Source organism: Loxodonta africana, unplaced genomic scaffold (genome assembly GCF_030014295.1).
Source record: "Loxodonta africana isolate mLoxAfr1 unplaced genomic scaffold, mLoxAfr1.hap2 scaffold_128, whole genome shotgun sequence".
Taxonomy (NCBI): Eukaryota; Metazoa; Chordata; class Mammalia; order Proboscidea; family Elephantidae; genus Loxodonta; species Loxodonta africana.
Window position 1 is genome coordinate 218,061 of NW_026974888.1, and position 14,148 is coordinate 232,208.

At 38.7% G+C, this 14,148-nt stretch overlaps 1 long non-coding RNA gene across 2 annotated transcripts in view; it reads right to left on the reverse strand.

Annotated features, from left to right (window-relative positions):
* LOC135229190 (uncharacterized) overlaps positions 1-14,148 on the reverse strand; it is a 150,099-nt gene that overhangs the window by 120,730 nt on the left and 15,221 nt on the right. Inside the window, exon 1 of one of the 2 annotated variants that reach the window (XR_010319962.1) lies at positions 13,556-13,841. The exons of the other annotated variant lie outside the window; for it this stretch is intronic. This is a non-coding gene — a long non-coding RNA (uncharacterized LOC135229190). Of the gene's footprint in view, positions 1-13,555; positions 13,842-14,148 lie in introns of those variants that run through there. 2 annotated transcript variants of the gene reach the window in all.

A 14,148-nucleotide genomic window follows, 5' to 3' on the forward strand; every position in this document is an offset into this window, starting at 1 on the left:
ACTACTTCTGGCCCATGGAATATACTGAGTGAATGAAAAATAAACAAAGGATAAGTACGTAAAATCCTTCGTAGTTGATACCTTGGAATACATTAAGGGGCTTCATGAGTAAGAGGGAGAAAAATTGATCAGGGCTACTTCTGAGACCATCCCTTAGGCGTAATGAGTGTTAAACAACACTTAAACAGAGATTTAATGGCAGAGATGTATGTTAAAAAGATGTAAGTATAGCTTAAAGATTACTAGAAACATGCACATTATTGCAACTATAGTCAAATCGCTAAAAAACATATACTACATGCACACAGAATATTATAAAGTAATTTAATGCCCTCATTAAAAAAAAACAAAAAAAAATTACCATGAAAAGACTAATGTTGAATGAAAATATCAGGATATAATATCTGTGTTAATACACATAACTGTGTGTGCTAATACACACATAAAATCAGTTGCCATTGAGTCAGTTCTGATTCATGACGACACCAGTGTGCCAGAGTAGAACTGTACTCCATAGGGGTTCCAATGGCTGAGTTTTCGGAAGTAGGCTGCCAGACCTCTCTTTCATAGCAATTCTGGGTGGACCTGAACTCCAACTTTCTGTCAGCAGCTCAAGATATTAACCATTTGCATCAACCAGAGACTCTAATACACATACATGCCAATATAAGCCAAAAAATAGACATATCGGAACGTTAATAATTTATTCGATGCATTACGTATGTTTTCTTGTTTTTTTTTTTTTTTTTTTTGCATACTTTCCCATTGCTTCCAAGTTTTTGAGGAATAGAATGTACTTCTGGAAAAATTCATGAGAGATTTTTAAGTAATGAAATAATTAACAGAAACAGAATGAGTAAATCTGTGGCAAGGCAGCCCATGAACCCAAGATTACAGTAACACTGGTATGAAAAGCAGAATTGTGGAGTCCTGAAGCTCAGTGGTCCCATGCATCCATCAGGAAAGAGGGAAGAGCAAATAAACAAGGAGAAAATACAGTGAGCCAGAGGAGTGGGAGCCCTCTGTTGTGGGTACAGTTTTCTCATGAAACTTTAGATGGACACAGTGGATGGGATTATCCACTTCCATCATACAAACATTTTTATTACCCTTGATTTTAACAGAACTATGTTATAAAAACAAATAATAAAATAAAGTATAATAAAAGAATAAATCTCATCAGTGGACTACTATCATTTTCCCCAGCCACTGAGGAGGGCAGGAGACACACACGGGAAAGAAGATGGAACAGTGTGAAAACTCATGCTAAGTGGGGAGGAGAGTGTTTCTGAGACAGGCCTTAGCTGCTACCACCTAGGGAAGTAGGCAGCCGTGCACAACCAACTGGAAGAAATGGTACATTATTTCTGAGACCTACTCCAGCTCATAACAAATTATGGATAACATGGGGAAGAATGAGATTTCCAGGACACTTAACTGTTTTTATGAGAAACCTGTACATAGAACAAGAGGCAGTCATCTAAACAGAACAAGGAATACAGCATGGTTTAAAGTCAAGAAAGGTGTGCATCACCGTTGTATCCTTTCACCATATGTATTCAACCTGTATGCTGAGCAAATAATCTGAGAAGCTGGTCTGAAGAAGAATAAGGCATCAGGATTGGAGGAAGACTCATTAATAACCTGAGATATGCAGATGATACAATCTTGCTTGCTGAAAGCGAAGAGGCCTTAAAGCATTTACTGATGAAGATCATAGACTACAGACTAACAGCCTAACAACTGGACCAATAAGCAACATCATGATAAACGGAGAAAATGTTCACGTCATTAAGGGCTTCATTTTTACTTGGATCCACAATAAACACCCACGGAAGCAGCAGTCAAAAAATCAAACGACACATTGCATTGGGCAAATCTGCTGCCAGAGGCCTCTTTAAAGTGTTCAAAAGTACAGATGTCACCTTGAAAACTAATGTGCGCCTGACTCAAGCCATGGTGCTTTCAGTCGCCTCATACGCACACGAAAGGTGGGCAATGAATAAGGAAGACCAAAGAAAAATTGAAGCCGTTGAATTACGGTGTTTGCAAAGAATATTGAATATACCATGGACTGCCAAAAGAATGAACAAATCTGTCTTGAAAGAAGTACAGCCAGAATATTCCTTAGAAGCAAGAATGGCGAGGCTTCATCTCACATATTTTGGACATGTTGTCAGGAGAGGTCAGTCCCTGGAGAAGCAGGTCATACTTGGTAACAAGTGGCCACAACAATTGGCTCAAACATAACAACGACTGTGAAGGTGACGATAGGTAGTTTAACATACATTTTGACCCATATGAATTAAAATTTAAACAATTATTTCATGCCTTTTTGTAGGGGTTTTAGAATATACAATTAAAATAAATGTAAACAATTAATAGAAAAAATCCCTGAAAATAAAATTTAATTTTTTTAAATCACTGCTCCATACCCCAGATCTAAATGGCTTGATATAAAGCACTGGTCTTTGTGATTCACAAAAAGGAGGTGCCAATTCCTGGAGGGGGGATGGGAGGATAGAGAGAGTTGGAAGCTGGCAAAATTGTCACGAAAGGAGAGACTGGAAGGGCTGACTCATTAGGGGGAGAGCAAGTGGGAGTACGGAGTAAGGTGTATACAAACTTATATGTGACAGACTGACTTCACTTGTAAACGTTCACTTGAACCTCAATAAAAGTTAATATAAAAAAAAAGCCCAGCCCTGACCAATGTTTGCTTAAAAACTTTGAAAGTTTGTTCCTCTCTAAAATAAAGCAGGGTCTAACTTTAAAAATAAATAAATAAATGTAAACAATTATTAGAAAAAATCTCTGAAAATAAAATTTAATTTTTTTAAATCACTGCTCCATACCCCAAATCTAAATGGCTTGATATACAGCACTGGTCTTTGTGATTCACAAAAAGCAGGTACCAATTCCTGAACAAGAACTGAAGTGACAGGAGAAACCCCCCATGCTGTTATAGTCCTGAGTATGGGCCCTAATCCAGTGATCTGTCTTCATTAATTCCTTTTCATTTCATCTCTGTGAAAGAGGGATGGGAGAAGGTGAGAGAGGGTTACATGTGCCTATTCTGTTCTTTAGCCTCCAGTTCACTGCCAGGAACAAGTATTCGTAAGAGTCTAAAAAACGTTAAAGTACAAATAAGGAGGAAAACCTCCTAGTATATATATGTATTAGGTGGCACAAAGAGTTAAGTGCTCAGCTACTAACTGAAAGGTTGGCAGTTTAAATACACTCAGAGTTGCCTTGGAAGAAAGGCCTGGCAATCTACCTCCAAATAGTCACAGCTATTGAAAACCGTATGGAGGGCAGTCCTACTCTGAAAACTCACGGGGTCGTCATGAGTGAAAATCTACTCAACGGCAACTGGATTGGTAATCTATATATGGCATAAATGTTAGGAAAATTAGTTTCCGAACATATACACGGCATAGAGAATACACTGCACATTAGTATTATGTGCCAAAACCCACTGTCATCAAGTCGATTCTAACTCACAGTGACCCCAAAGGACAGAGTAAAACTGCCCCATAGGGTTTTCACTGAAGCAGACTGCCACATCTGTCTCCTACAGAGAGGCTGGTGGGTTCGAACCACTGACCTTTCAGTTAGCAGCCAAGTTCTTTAACCACAGAGCCACTAGGGCTCACTACTGTCATGTACAGTGATTACATAAGCAAATTCTGAAACAAACTGCCTGGGTTTAAATCCTAACTCAATTTATCAGCTGGGTGATCTGGGCACATTACTTTACCTCTCACTGCCTCAGTTTCCCATTTCTAAAATGGGTCTTATTCAAAAGGTTGTTACGCAGGTTAAATAAAACACACAAGGCACTTAGAAAAAGGCCTTACACACGGAATGAACACAATAATTGTTAGCTTTCATAATTATTAAGGGAATACAAACAAACGGCTAGGTTGAAGGAACTTCCATTGAGAAAGAGTTGAGTTCCAAAATTCATGTGTAAAGTCATTTACATCAACTGTTAAAGTTGTATGTTTAGATTCAAGTGATTACTGAGGTGTGTTATGATCTTGAACAGAGTTCTGGGGACTATACAGGCAGACTCTGCATGCCCTTCTCCTGCACATCCATTCCATCTCCCTTGGAGCCCAGACATCGTGTCATCAGTTAAACCCCTCCCACGCTGGTGGTGTACTGTTTAAGAGCTACGGCTGCTAACCAAAAGGTCATCAGTTCAAATCCACCAGGCGCTCCTTGGAAAGTCTATGGCACAGTTCTGCTCTGCCCTATAGGGCCGCTATGAGTTGGAATAGACTCAGTGGCAATGGGTTTTTAACGGGTATGAGGTAACTGTTCAGTGCTTAAAGACGTACCAAAAGCAACCACTAACACAAAAGCATAGTAAAAGGTTCTTATTTCAGAGTAGCAAAACCTTAGTTTCTAACACAGTGGTGAATTAGGGTGGACTGTGGATCAAGAGGAGCTCTGGTGGCATAGTGGTTAAGAGCTCAGCTGCTAACCAAAAGGTCAGCAGTTCGAATCCAACAACTAGTCCTTGGAAACTCTATGGAATAGTTCTACTCTATGCTATAGGGTCTCTATGAGTTCAAATCAACTAGGGTCTCTATGAGTTGGAATCAACTTGATGGTGACAAGATTGGTTTGGTGGGTGTCATGGATTGAATTATGACCCTAAAAAATGTGTGTCTCAACTTGGTTAGGTCATGATTCCCACTATTGTGTAGTTGTCCTCCATTTTGTGATTGTAATTTTACTTTAAGAGGATTAGGGTGGGATTGTAAGACCACCCTCACTCAGGTCACCTTTCCCTGGGGTGTGGCCTGCACCACCTTTTATCTCTCAAGAGATAAAACAAAGGGGAAGCAAGCAGAGAGTTGGGGGCCTCAGACTATCAAGAAAGCAGCACCAGGAGCACAGCATGTCCTCTGGACCCAGGGTCCCTGCACCTGAGAAGCTCCTTGACCATGGGAAGGCTAAGGACAAGGACCTTCTTCCAGAGCCGAAAGAGAGAGAAAGCTTTCCCTTAGAGCTGATGCCTTGAATGTGGACTATTAGCCTACTTCAATGTGAGGTATTAAATTTCTCTCGGTTAAAGCCATCCACTCATGGTATTTCTGTTATGGCAGCACTAGATGATGAAGACAGTGGGTCAAGGTGGAAGGGGTGGATGAAGGACAAAAAAAGAAAAATGGACAACAGGAGAAATATAAGAATTCAGAGAACTGTGAAAATTTAATTCCTGAATATACTTTCTTTCTCCTCCCTATAACTGTAAGGACTTTTCTCATATACAGCATATATAAGTAAATCTTTGCAATATTTAAAACACTTAACTCATTCTCTGAAAATTCATGGTGGCCCCATTAATTTCTGGCTTAAAAACAACTCAGAACTAAAAAGAAGCATAAATAAATAAATAAAGGCACTGCTGTCATTTGCGGGTGATGTTCTTTTCCTGCTATCCACAACCCACACACTCGGGTTAATTTTCCAGGGTCAGTGTTCATAGACCATCCTCTTTCTCTTACCACCACCCCACCACCCTTAATTATTTAGAAAAGGCAGGGCCAGTCAGTGCTCCAAACATCAAGTTTTCTCTCCAAAATGCCAACTCGCACTTGGGGAGCAGGCTACATTCTCAGCTATCAGCACTTCCACTAGCCCCTGCAGATAAGGAATGTGTCTCCACTGAACTGTTCATTGTAATTAAAAAAAAAAAAAAAGTAAAAAACTGTTTCTTAAAAAAAAAAAACAGGCATTTCCCTATTACCCACCCACCCCACTCTCCCACACCCAGTGCTCCCCTCACCACACACACACTCAAATATTTCCTACCAAGGGTGTGTCCCAAGCACGGGGTCTGGCTCCGCTCTTCTTTTACACCCCTTGGAGGCCTCTGGAGAAACCATACCTTTGGTTGGCAATTCCCTGAACCCTGCCTATTCAAGCTGGCACTTATTCAAAAAGGCAGGTGAGTCTTCAAGTCAGGTTTTTAAAAGGAGTTTAAGAGGAGCCAGGTGATATGCCTACTCACCCTCAAGTTTCTCAAAGGTAATAATTTCTTAAGATGTTTACAATGTCTCAACTATGGGTTAATTAAATCCCTTAGGATGGTGGGCATGGGAAAATCCTCCATCTCAATGCCCCCCCATTTTGAAAAAAAAGAGGGGAATCTCCAAAATTACAAATTTCAATTTCTACATACTTGATTGAACTAAGGAGTAAGTTCCTCACGTGTGTTATTCTTGGTCTGAGTCCTGGTGGTGCAGTGGGTAAGAGCTAAGCTGCTAACCAAAAGGTCTGCTGTTTGAATTCACCAGCTGCTCCTTAGAAACCGTATGGGGTAGTTCTACTCAGTCCTATAGGGTTGCTAAGAGTTAGAATTCACTAGACGGCAATTGGTTTGTTTGTTTTTCAATCTTTGGCTGAAAGGTGGACTTTGTTATCAATTTATTAAATCAACTGGTAATTTGCTGGATATTTCTCATGCAGGAACTTATGATGTCTTCAAATCCAGCTAATCAGGTTTAGGGAGAGAGAAACTTCTCTACCTTAGCTTCCCTGCCACTCCCACACCTTTTTCATTGATTTCCATGCCCTGTTTAAGTAACATCATTCATCACTTCTCACTGTCTAGGTTATCTGAGCCAATTCATGGCAGTCGATTCCACCTGAGCCCTAGGATACCCTCATATACATACTCTGCCCTGTTCCTTCACCAATGGCTGACCTCACATCTCCCCTTGAATGTCTACTAGGCATCTCAAACTTAATGTGGTTCAAATAAAATTCTTCGTCCAAGTGTCTTATCTACCTCCCCAGTCTTCCTTATCTCAGCAAATGTTCTCACTATCCTCTGGGTTGTTCAGGACAAAAACCTAGAAATCATCCTTGATTTCTCTCCTTTATTCAAATCTTGCATCCAATCCATTGACATATTCTGGACTCTTGGCACTACCTTAACATAAATCCTGACTCTATCCACTTCTCACTACCTCCACCTTACAGCCACCATCATCTCTTGGTTAAAACTGGACTCCATGCACTGATCTTCCCTCTTACAATCTACATAACAGCATCATTTCAGTGGCTTCTCATGGCAATTAGGAAAAATTCCCAAATCCTTCCCATGGTCTTTCATGATGCGGGGCTTGCTCACCATACTAACCTCATTTCCTAACAGTCTTCCCTCAGTTCACTCCACACTAGCCATGACTTATTTCCTGAGCTTCCTCAAACGTGCCAAAACACTTGGTTATTTAAGGGCCTCAGAAACAACTCTTTCCTTTATTGGCAATATCCCTCCCTTCAGAACTTCATACAGCTATTCTCTCCTTTGATATAGGTCAGTTATCTCCTCAAATATCCTCCTCCCATAAGCCTTTACTGACTATTAATCTAAAACAGCTCACCCCACTCATTCCCTCACATGCAACTCTGTCTTATTTTCAAAATATTTAGCTCTCCTTGATATTTTTTGTTAATTGTTACCTGTAAATGTATTTTTTGTGGTTGAGAATATATGCAGCAAAAAATACACCAACTCAACAGTTTCTACCTGTACAATTTAATAAAGCTGGCTACATTCTTGAAGTTGTGCAACCATTCTTACCCTCCTTTTCTGAGTTGTTCCTCTGTCATTAACATAAACCCACTGCTCCTTAAGGTTTCTATCTAATCTTTTCAGTAGCTGTTGTCAATCTGATGCCATGTAGACAGTTCTTAAAAGAGCATATGCTCAAGGTAGACCATTTTTATTAGTTAAGTAAGCTTATGTTCTGGAGCCCTCATGGCACAGTGGTTAAGTGATACAGTAGCCAAGCAAAAGAAGAGCAGTTTGAATCCACCACCTGCACCTTGGAAACTCTATGGGGCAGTGTTATTCTGTCTTACAGAGTCTCTGAGTCGGAATCAACAGCAACAGTTTGGTTTTTTCTTTTTCATACTTCGGTTTTAAGATGATTCAAGGGAATGCTTTTGGTGTAATGTTTAAAGATTATCTCACGGCAATAGTTTCAGGAGTTCATTCACCCTCAGTGGCTCCAAAAAGTCTAGGGTTCATGAGAATTTGAAATTCTGTTCTGCATTTTCCCCCTTTTCATCAGGGCTTTTCTATGGACTCTTTGATCAAAATGTTCAGAGACAGCAGCTGGGAACCTTCTGGTTCTTCTGGTCTCATGGCATGCTAGATGTTCTTTTAAAAAACATGAGTGGATGCTGAAGGTTATCAAATACTTATTTTATTACACCTATTAATATAATCACATTTATTTTTCCTGTACATATGGCAAATTATACTGATTCATTTTCGACTGTTAAACTAACCTTGAATTCTTGGGATAGACCCAACTTGGTCATAATATATTCTTCTTTAGAGTATTGCTGGATTTGTTTTGCCTATTTATTTTTATATTTTGCATCTATGTTCATCAGTGACATTGCCCTGTAATTTTCCCATCTTCTGCTGCTCTTGTCAGGTTTTGGTATCAATATTCATTCTACAAGCTTTATAAAATGAGTTTGGGTATATATTTCATTTTATATTGAAGAATTTGTGAAATATTTCTTGAATATTTGGCAGAATTTGCAGGAAAAGCCATCTGACATGAAGTTTTCTTTTTGAGAATAGTTTGAGCTCTAATTCAATTGTATTAACAGTTGTGGAATTACTTTTGCTTCCTGTTTCTTCTTGAATCGTTGTTATTAACTTACATGGTATGATACGTTTGCCTACTTTACCTAAATTTGCAAATTTATTGGCTAATACGGTTCATAACATTCTCACGTTATCTTTATGTTCTGCAAGATCTGTAGTCATTTTCTTTCTAATTCCTGATATTCGTTTTTTATATCTTCATTCTTTTTCACTTGATCAATATTGCCTAAAGTTTGTCAATTTTACTAGCATTTTCTAAGAATGAACTTTAGTCTTTGTTGATCGTCTGTTGCATGTATTCAATCATTAACAGAAACAAAAATTCCTATGAATGTTTGTTTCTGGTTTTTTCCCAACATTTTGAATGGATGTTTAACTCACTTATTTTTCAAGATTTGTTCTTTCCAATTATATTTTTAAGGCTATAGATTTCCTATATTATATTGTCTGTACTGCACCAATATTTATATGCACTATGTTCATAATTGTTCACTTCAAAATGTATTCTAATTTTCATTATGATGTCTTTTTTGACTCATAGTATTTTAAAATATCCAAGCACATGGAGATTTTGTATTTTCTTTTTCTAAGATGTTTTTTTTTTTTTTTAATTATGGTGTACTTACATAGTATCCTCTATATTATTGCAGACTCTTGAAATTTGTTGAGACTTGCTTTATAACACAGTATACAGTTAATTTTTATAAACACTATGTATGTGCATGAGATGAATGTATATTCTTTCATGGTTAGATAATACACACACATACACATATATCAATTTGGTATTTTTATACATGTTAAATCTTCTGTATCCTTGATAATTTATGGACTTCTATGTTTCTGAGGGGTGTGTTAAAAATCTATTATGATGCATGATGTCAAAAGGAGCCCCACTAGTGCAGTGGTTAAGCACTCAGCTGTTAAACCTTTTGATTTGATCCACCAACTACTCCACAGGAGAAAGATATGACCGTTTCCTTCCATAAAGATTACAGCCTTAGAAACCCTTTGGAGAAGTTCTACTCCATCCTATAGCCACTATGAGTCAGAATTCACTCAACAGCACACAAGAAAAAATGTATGATGTGATGGAAACTCAGGAGTACGAAGCTCAAAGAATTGGTCCTACCTCCAGGGTCAAAGGATGAAGGACAGAGAAAACAGCAGAGACATCCAAAAGCTTGGAAAAAAGGGGGCTGAGAGGACAATGGTTGGTGGTTTAAGGGCTTTGAAAGGCTACCACATATACTGAGGAATCTGAAGTGCAATGTTCTTGCCTAAGGATGAAGACATGCTCATAAAGATCCTGACAAAGCTTTAGGCTTGCACCTCTGGCTGATCTTTGGGCTCCATGGGGGCAGGAAGTGAAGGCTAGGGCAGAGTTTTAGGCACTCTTGCTTAGCATTGAAAGAACGCACCAGTTCGGAGCCAATCTGCAAAGACTGGGATAATGTTACTTTTCCTTTTTGGCTAGAAGCATTTAAAGAAAGCACTGTCATGTCATGAACTGACTGATGAGATAACAGAACAGAACTTCAGTGTCCACACATGAGAAGACATACAATCTTTGCAGAAATAGTTTGGAAACATCACTGAGCAAATGGATGACTGGCCCTCAACAATTAAAAAAAAAAAAAAGCAAACCCTAATGACAGGAGGGAATCTGATTTCCAGAGTTACATTATAATATTTAAGATATCCAGTTTGCAACACACTATTTTAAGTCATAAAAAGAAAAAAGAAAAGGATGGTTCATTTGTTAAGAAGAAAGAAGGAAGAGAAATGAACAGAAAGCATCCCTAAGGAAACACAGATATTGGGATTACTAGACAAAGATTTTAAACCAATTGTCTTAAATTTCCTCAAAGAGCTAAACAAACCATAGACACACACACAAAAAAAGGAAACCAAGAGAAGAATGTTATGAACAAGTAGAAAATATTAATAAAGAAATATTATACAAAAGAACCAAATAGAAATTATAGAGCTGAAAAGTAGAATAGCTGAAATAAAAATTTCATTAGAGGAGCTCAACAGCAGATTTGAGCAAGAAAGCAGGAAAATGTAAACTTGAAAAAGCACAACTGAAATTGTTCTAACTGAGGAGCATAAAGGAAAAAGAATGAAGAAAATGAACAGAGCCTAAGGGACCTGCGGGACAACATCAAGCATACCAATATACTCATTAAGGGAGTCCCAGAAAGGAAAGAAAGATGAAAGGACAGAAAGAATATTTAAAAACGTAATGACTGGAAGTTTCCCAAATGTCATCTAGATATCCAAGAAGCTCAATAAACTCAAAGGACAGTAAATACATAGATATCCACAGACAGACATAATCAAAATGTCAAAAGACGAAGACAGAAACTTGAAAGCAGCAAGAGATAAGTGACTCCTAAGGTACAAGAGAGTCTCAACAAGTTTAACTGTTGATTTTTCATCAGAAACCATTGAGACAAGAAAATAGTGGGATGATGTATTTAAGGTACTGGAAAAAAAATACAGAAACAAAACTATGAACCAAGATGTCAATATCTAGCAAAACTATCTTTCAAAATTGAAGGCGAAATTAAGACATGCCCAGATACACAAAACCTGAGGGAGTGTGTTAGTAGCAGAACTGCCTTATGAGAAATGCTACAGGGAATCATCCTGGCTGGCACGGAAGGACACTAGACAGTAACTTGAAGCCATAAAAAGAAACGAAGACTCCGTAAAGGTAACTACTTAGATAAAACAAAGTCAGTAATATTTTTATATCACGCCTCTCTTTTTCTCATATATGATTTAAAGCACAAATGCATAAAAATACTTACACATCTCTCTTAATGGACAATGTATAAAGATGCAATTTTTGTAACAGCAACGTAAGTAGGGGAGGTAACTGAGCTGAATAAAAGCAGTATTTTCTATACTGTTGAAGCTAAATTTGTATTAATTAAAAGAAGATTGTTATAAACATAAGATATTAATTGTAATCCTCATGGTCACCACTAAGAAGTTAAAAAATATAAGGAAAGGAAATAAGGAGAGGATCAAAATTGTACACTTGAAAAAAATCAGTCAAACACAAAAGTGGACAGTAGTGAAGAAAATGAGAAACAAAATACGTATATGACCTACTACAAAGTAGAAGACATAAGTCCTTCCTTATCATTAATCGCTTTAAATTTAAATAGATTAAATTCACAATTGGGATCATTAAAGTTGTGTGTCAACTTTGTTGGACCATGATTCTCAGTGCTTTGCCAGTTATGATGTAGTTTAGCAGTCGTATAACGATGCAATCATTTCCATGATGAGATGTGATATAATGTGATTACGTCCATGATGGGATCTGCTGTGAGTAGCCAATCAGATCTAAGGGAGTTTCCTCAGGGGTGTGGACTGCATCCAATATAGGTGGACTTTCTGGCAAGGCTCTTGAGCTTTTGCTCACTCTGAGTTCTGCAGCTGGCTCCTCTTCATCTGATCTCAAGTTTTTGGGACTTGAACTCTCAGCTTACCTTCCAATTTTGGGATTCATCAGCCTCCGCAGTCTGTGAGCTGCGGCCTGCCAGCTTACCTGCCGATCTTGAGATCTGTCAGCCTGTGCAGCCTGTGAGCCACAGACCTGTTGTATGACCTGCAGATCTTGAGTTCTGCAGTCCCTGCATCTATGTGAGTCAGGAGAAGCCACAAGCCTGACCCATGGACTTGAGACTTACCAGCCTCTACAGCCTCGTGAGCCATTTTCTTGATATAAAGCTATTTATATATAAATATATATATATACACCTCACTGGTTTTGCTTCTCTAAAGAACCCAGCCTAAGATACCAATTAAAAGACAAACATTGGCAGAATGCATAAAAAAATCATTCGATTGCTATCAAGCTGATCTGACTCATGGTGACCCCTCCCCTCATGTGTGTCAGAGTAGTACTGACACACAAGTGTGTCAGTTCAATGGCTAATTTTTCAAAAGTAGATCACCAAGCCTTTCTTCCGAAGTGCCTCTGGGTGGACTCAAACCTCCAACATTTTGGTTAGCAGCTGAATGCATTAACCGTTTGTACCTCCCAAGGACTACAACATGTATCTATGTTTATTTCTGTATTACTTCTCTTTATACTATATACATACATACGCACATACACAGACATACATACACACACACATAGACATCCATGAGTGGTTCATACAGATGCTTTGGACTTCAACTAGCAGGGCTCTATTAATTATTGATAGAAAAGTACTGATACCAGTTATAAATGCGTATTTGTCCATTTCCCCTTTCAGATTTATTAGTTTTTGTATTTTGGAGCGCTGTTGTTAGACACGTACACATTTAGGATTGTTGTATCTTTTTGGAGAATTGAACCTTTATTATGTTATGTCCCTACTTATTCCCAATAATACTCCTTTTTCTGAAGTATAATTTGTCTGATATTAATACAGCCACTGCAGTAGAACTGGATAATTTTCAACCATTTCAAGAGGTAGCATAAGATCAAGAACTGATGGTATAAAAGGAAGAAATCGAAGCTGCATTGAAGGCATTGGTGAAAAACTATCCTCTCTCCACCATCTTCACTAACTCTGACACCAACTGTCCCTCACACAGCACTCCCTACTTCTCTGCCGGGTTCAATAACTCATTGCAATGGCCACACAGAACTCACAGTCCATACTCACGATTATGGGGTTTATTAGGGAAGTAAGAGTTATAGCTCAGGCTCAAAGACACTCAGAATACAGTTCTTCTATCAGGACAGCCTCTTCCCTCCTGTGCTCATAGGCGTGCCTCTGCCTGGCCTTGGGCCGGCCTCTCTCCAAAGGCACTCAGCTTTCCTTCTCCATGGGCCATCATCTCCTATAGCCAGGTCCCTGTTGCTTGGTCTCTCCTGCCATGGCATCTTACCATCTTCAGGGTTACAGCTTCCTCTCTCTATCTCAGTCTCCTGCTTCTAGGAGCTTCTCAGTGCAGGGATCTCAGGTCCATAATATACACTCGGCTCTTGGCTGTTCTTCCTTGATGGGAGTTGAATCCTCCTCTTTGCTCTGGAACTGGTTCTCTTTGAAGGGAAAACTAAACAATCCCCTTGGTGAGCCACAATTACCCTATCACACAGTCCTGCCCAAGCACCAGGGTGGATGTTATAAGACCATGGCTAGAAAGGCCACACAAAGTAAACAATCACATCACAGTACCTTGGACTCATTTTTCAAGTGAAGTACCAAAAATCCCATACGAACAGATTGGTAAACAATATAATCAATAGCAAGAACATTTTCATAATTATGTTTTCTGTATTTGGAAGAAATCTATAGCACTATTCTTATTATGCCAATTCAAACGGATCACAGAGATTAGTGGTAGATGTTGCAGTACCAGAAAACTCTCTGGTCAAACAGTCTGTGAGCAGTCTTACAAACATGGATATTCCACCAGAGTCAAAAGAATGACGTTACGTATCATCAAAGAGAACATTTCAAGATCTAGCCTGAAGTAGA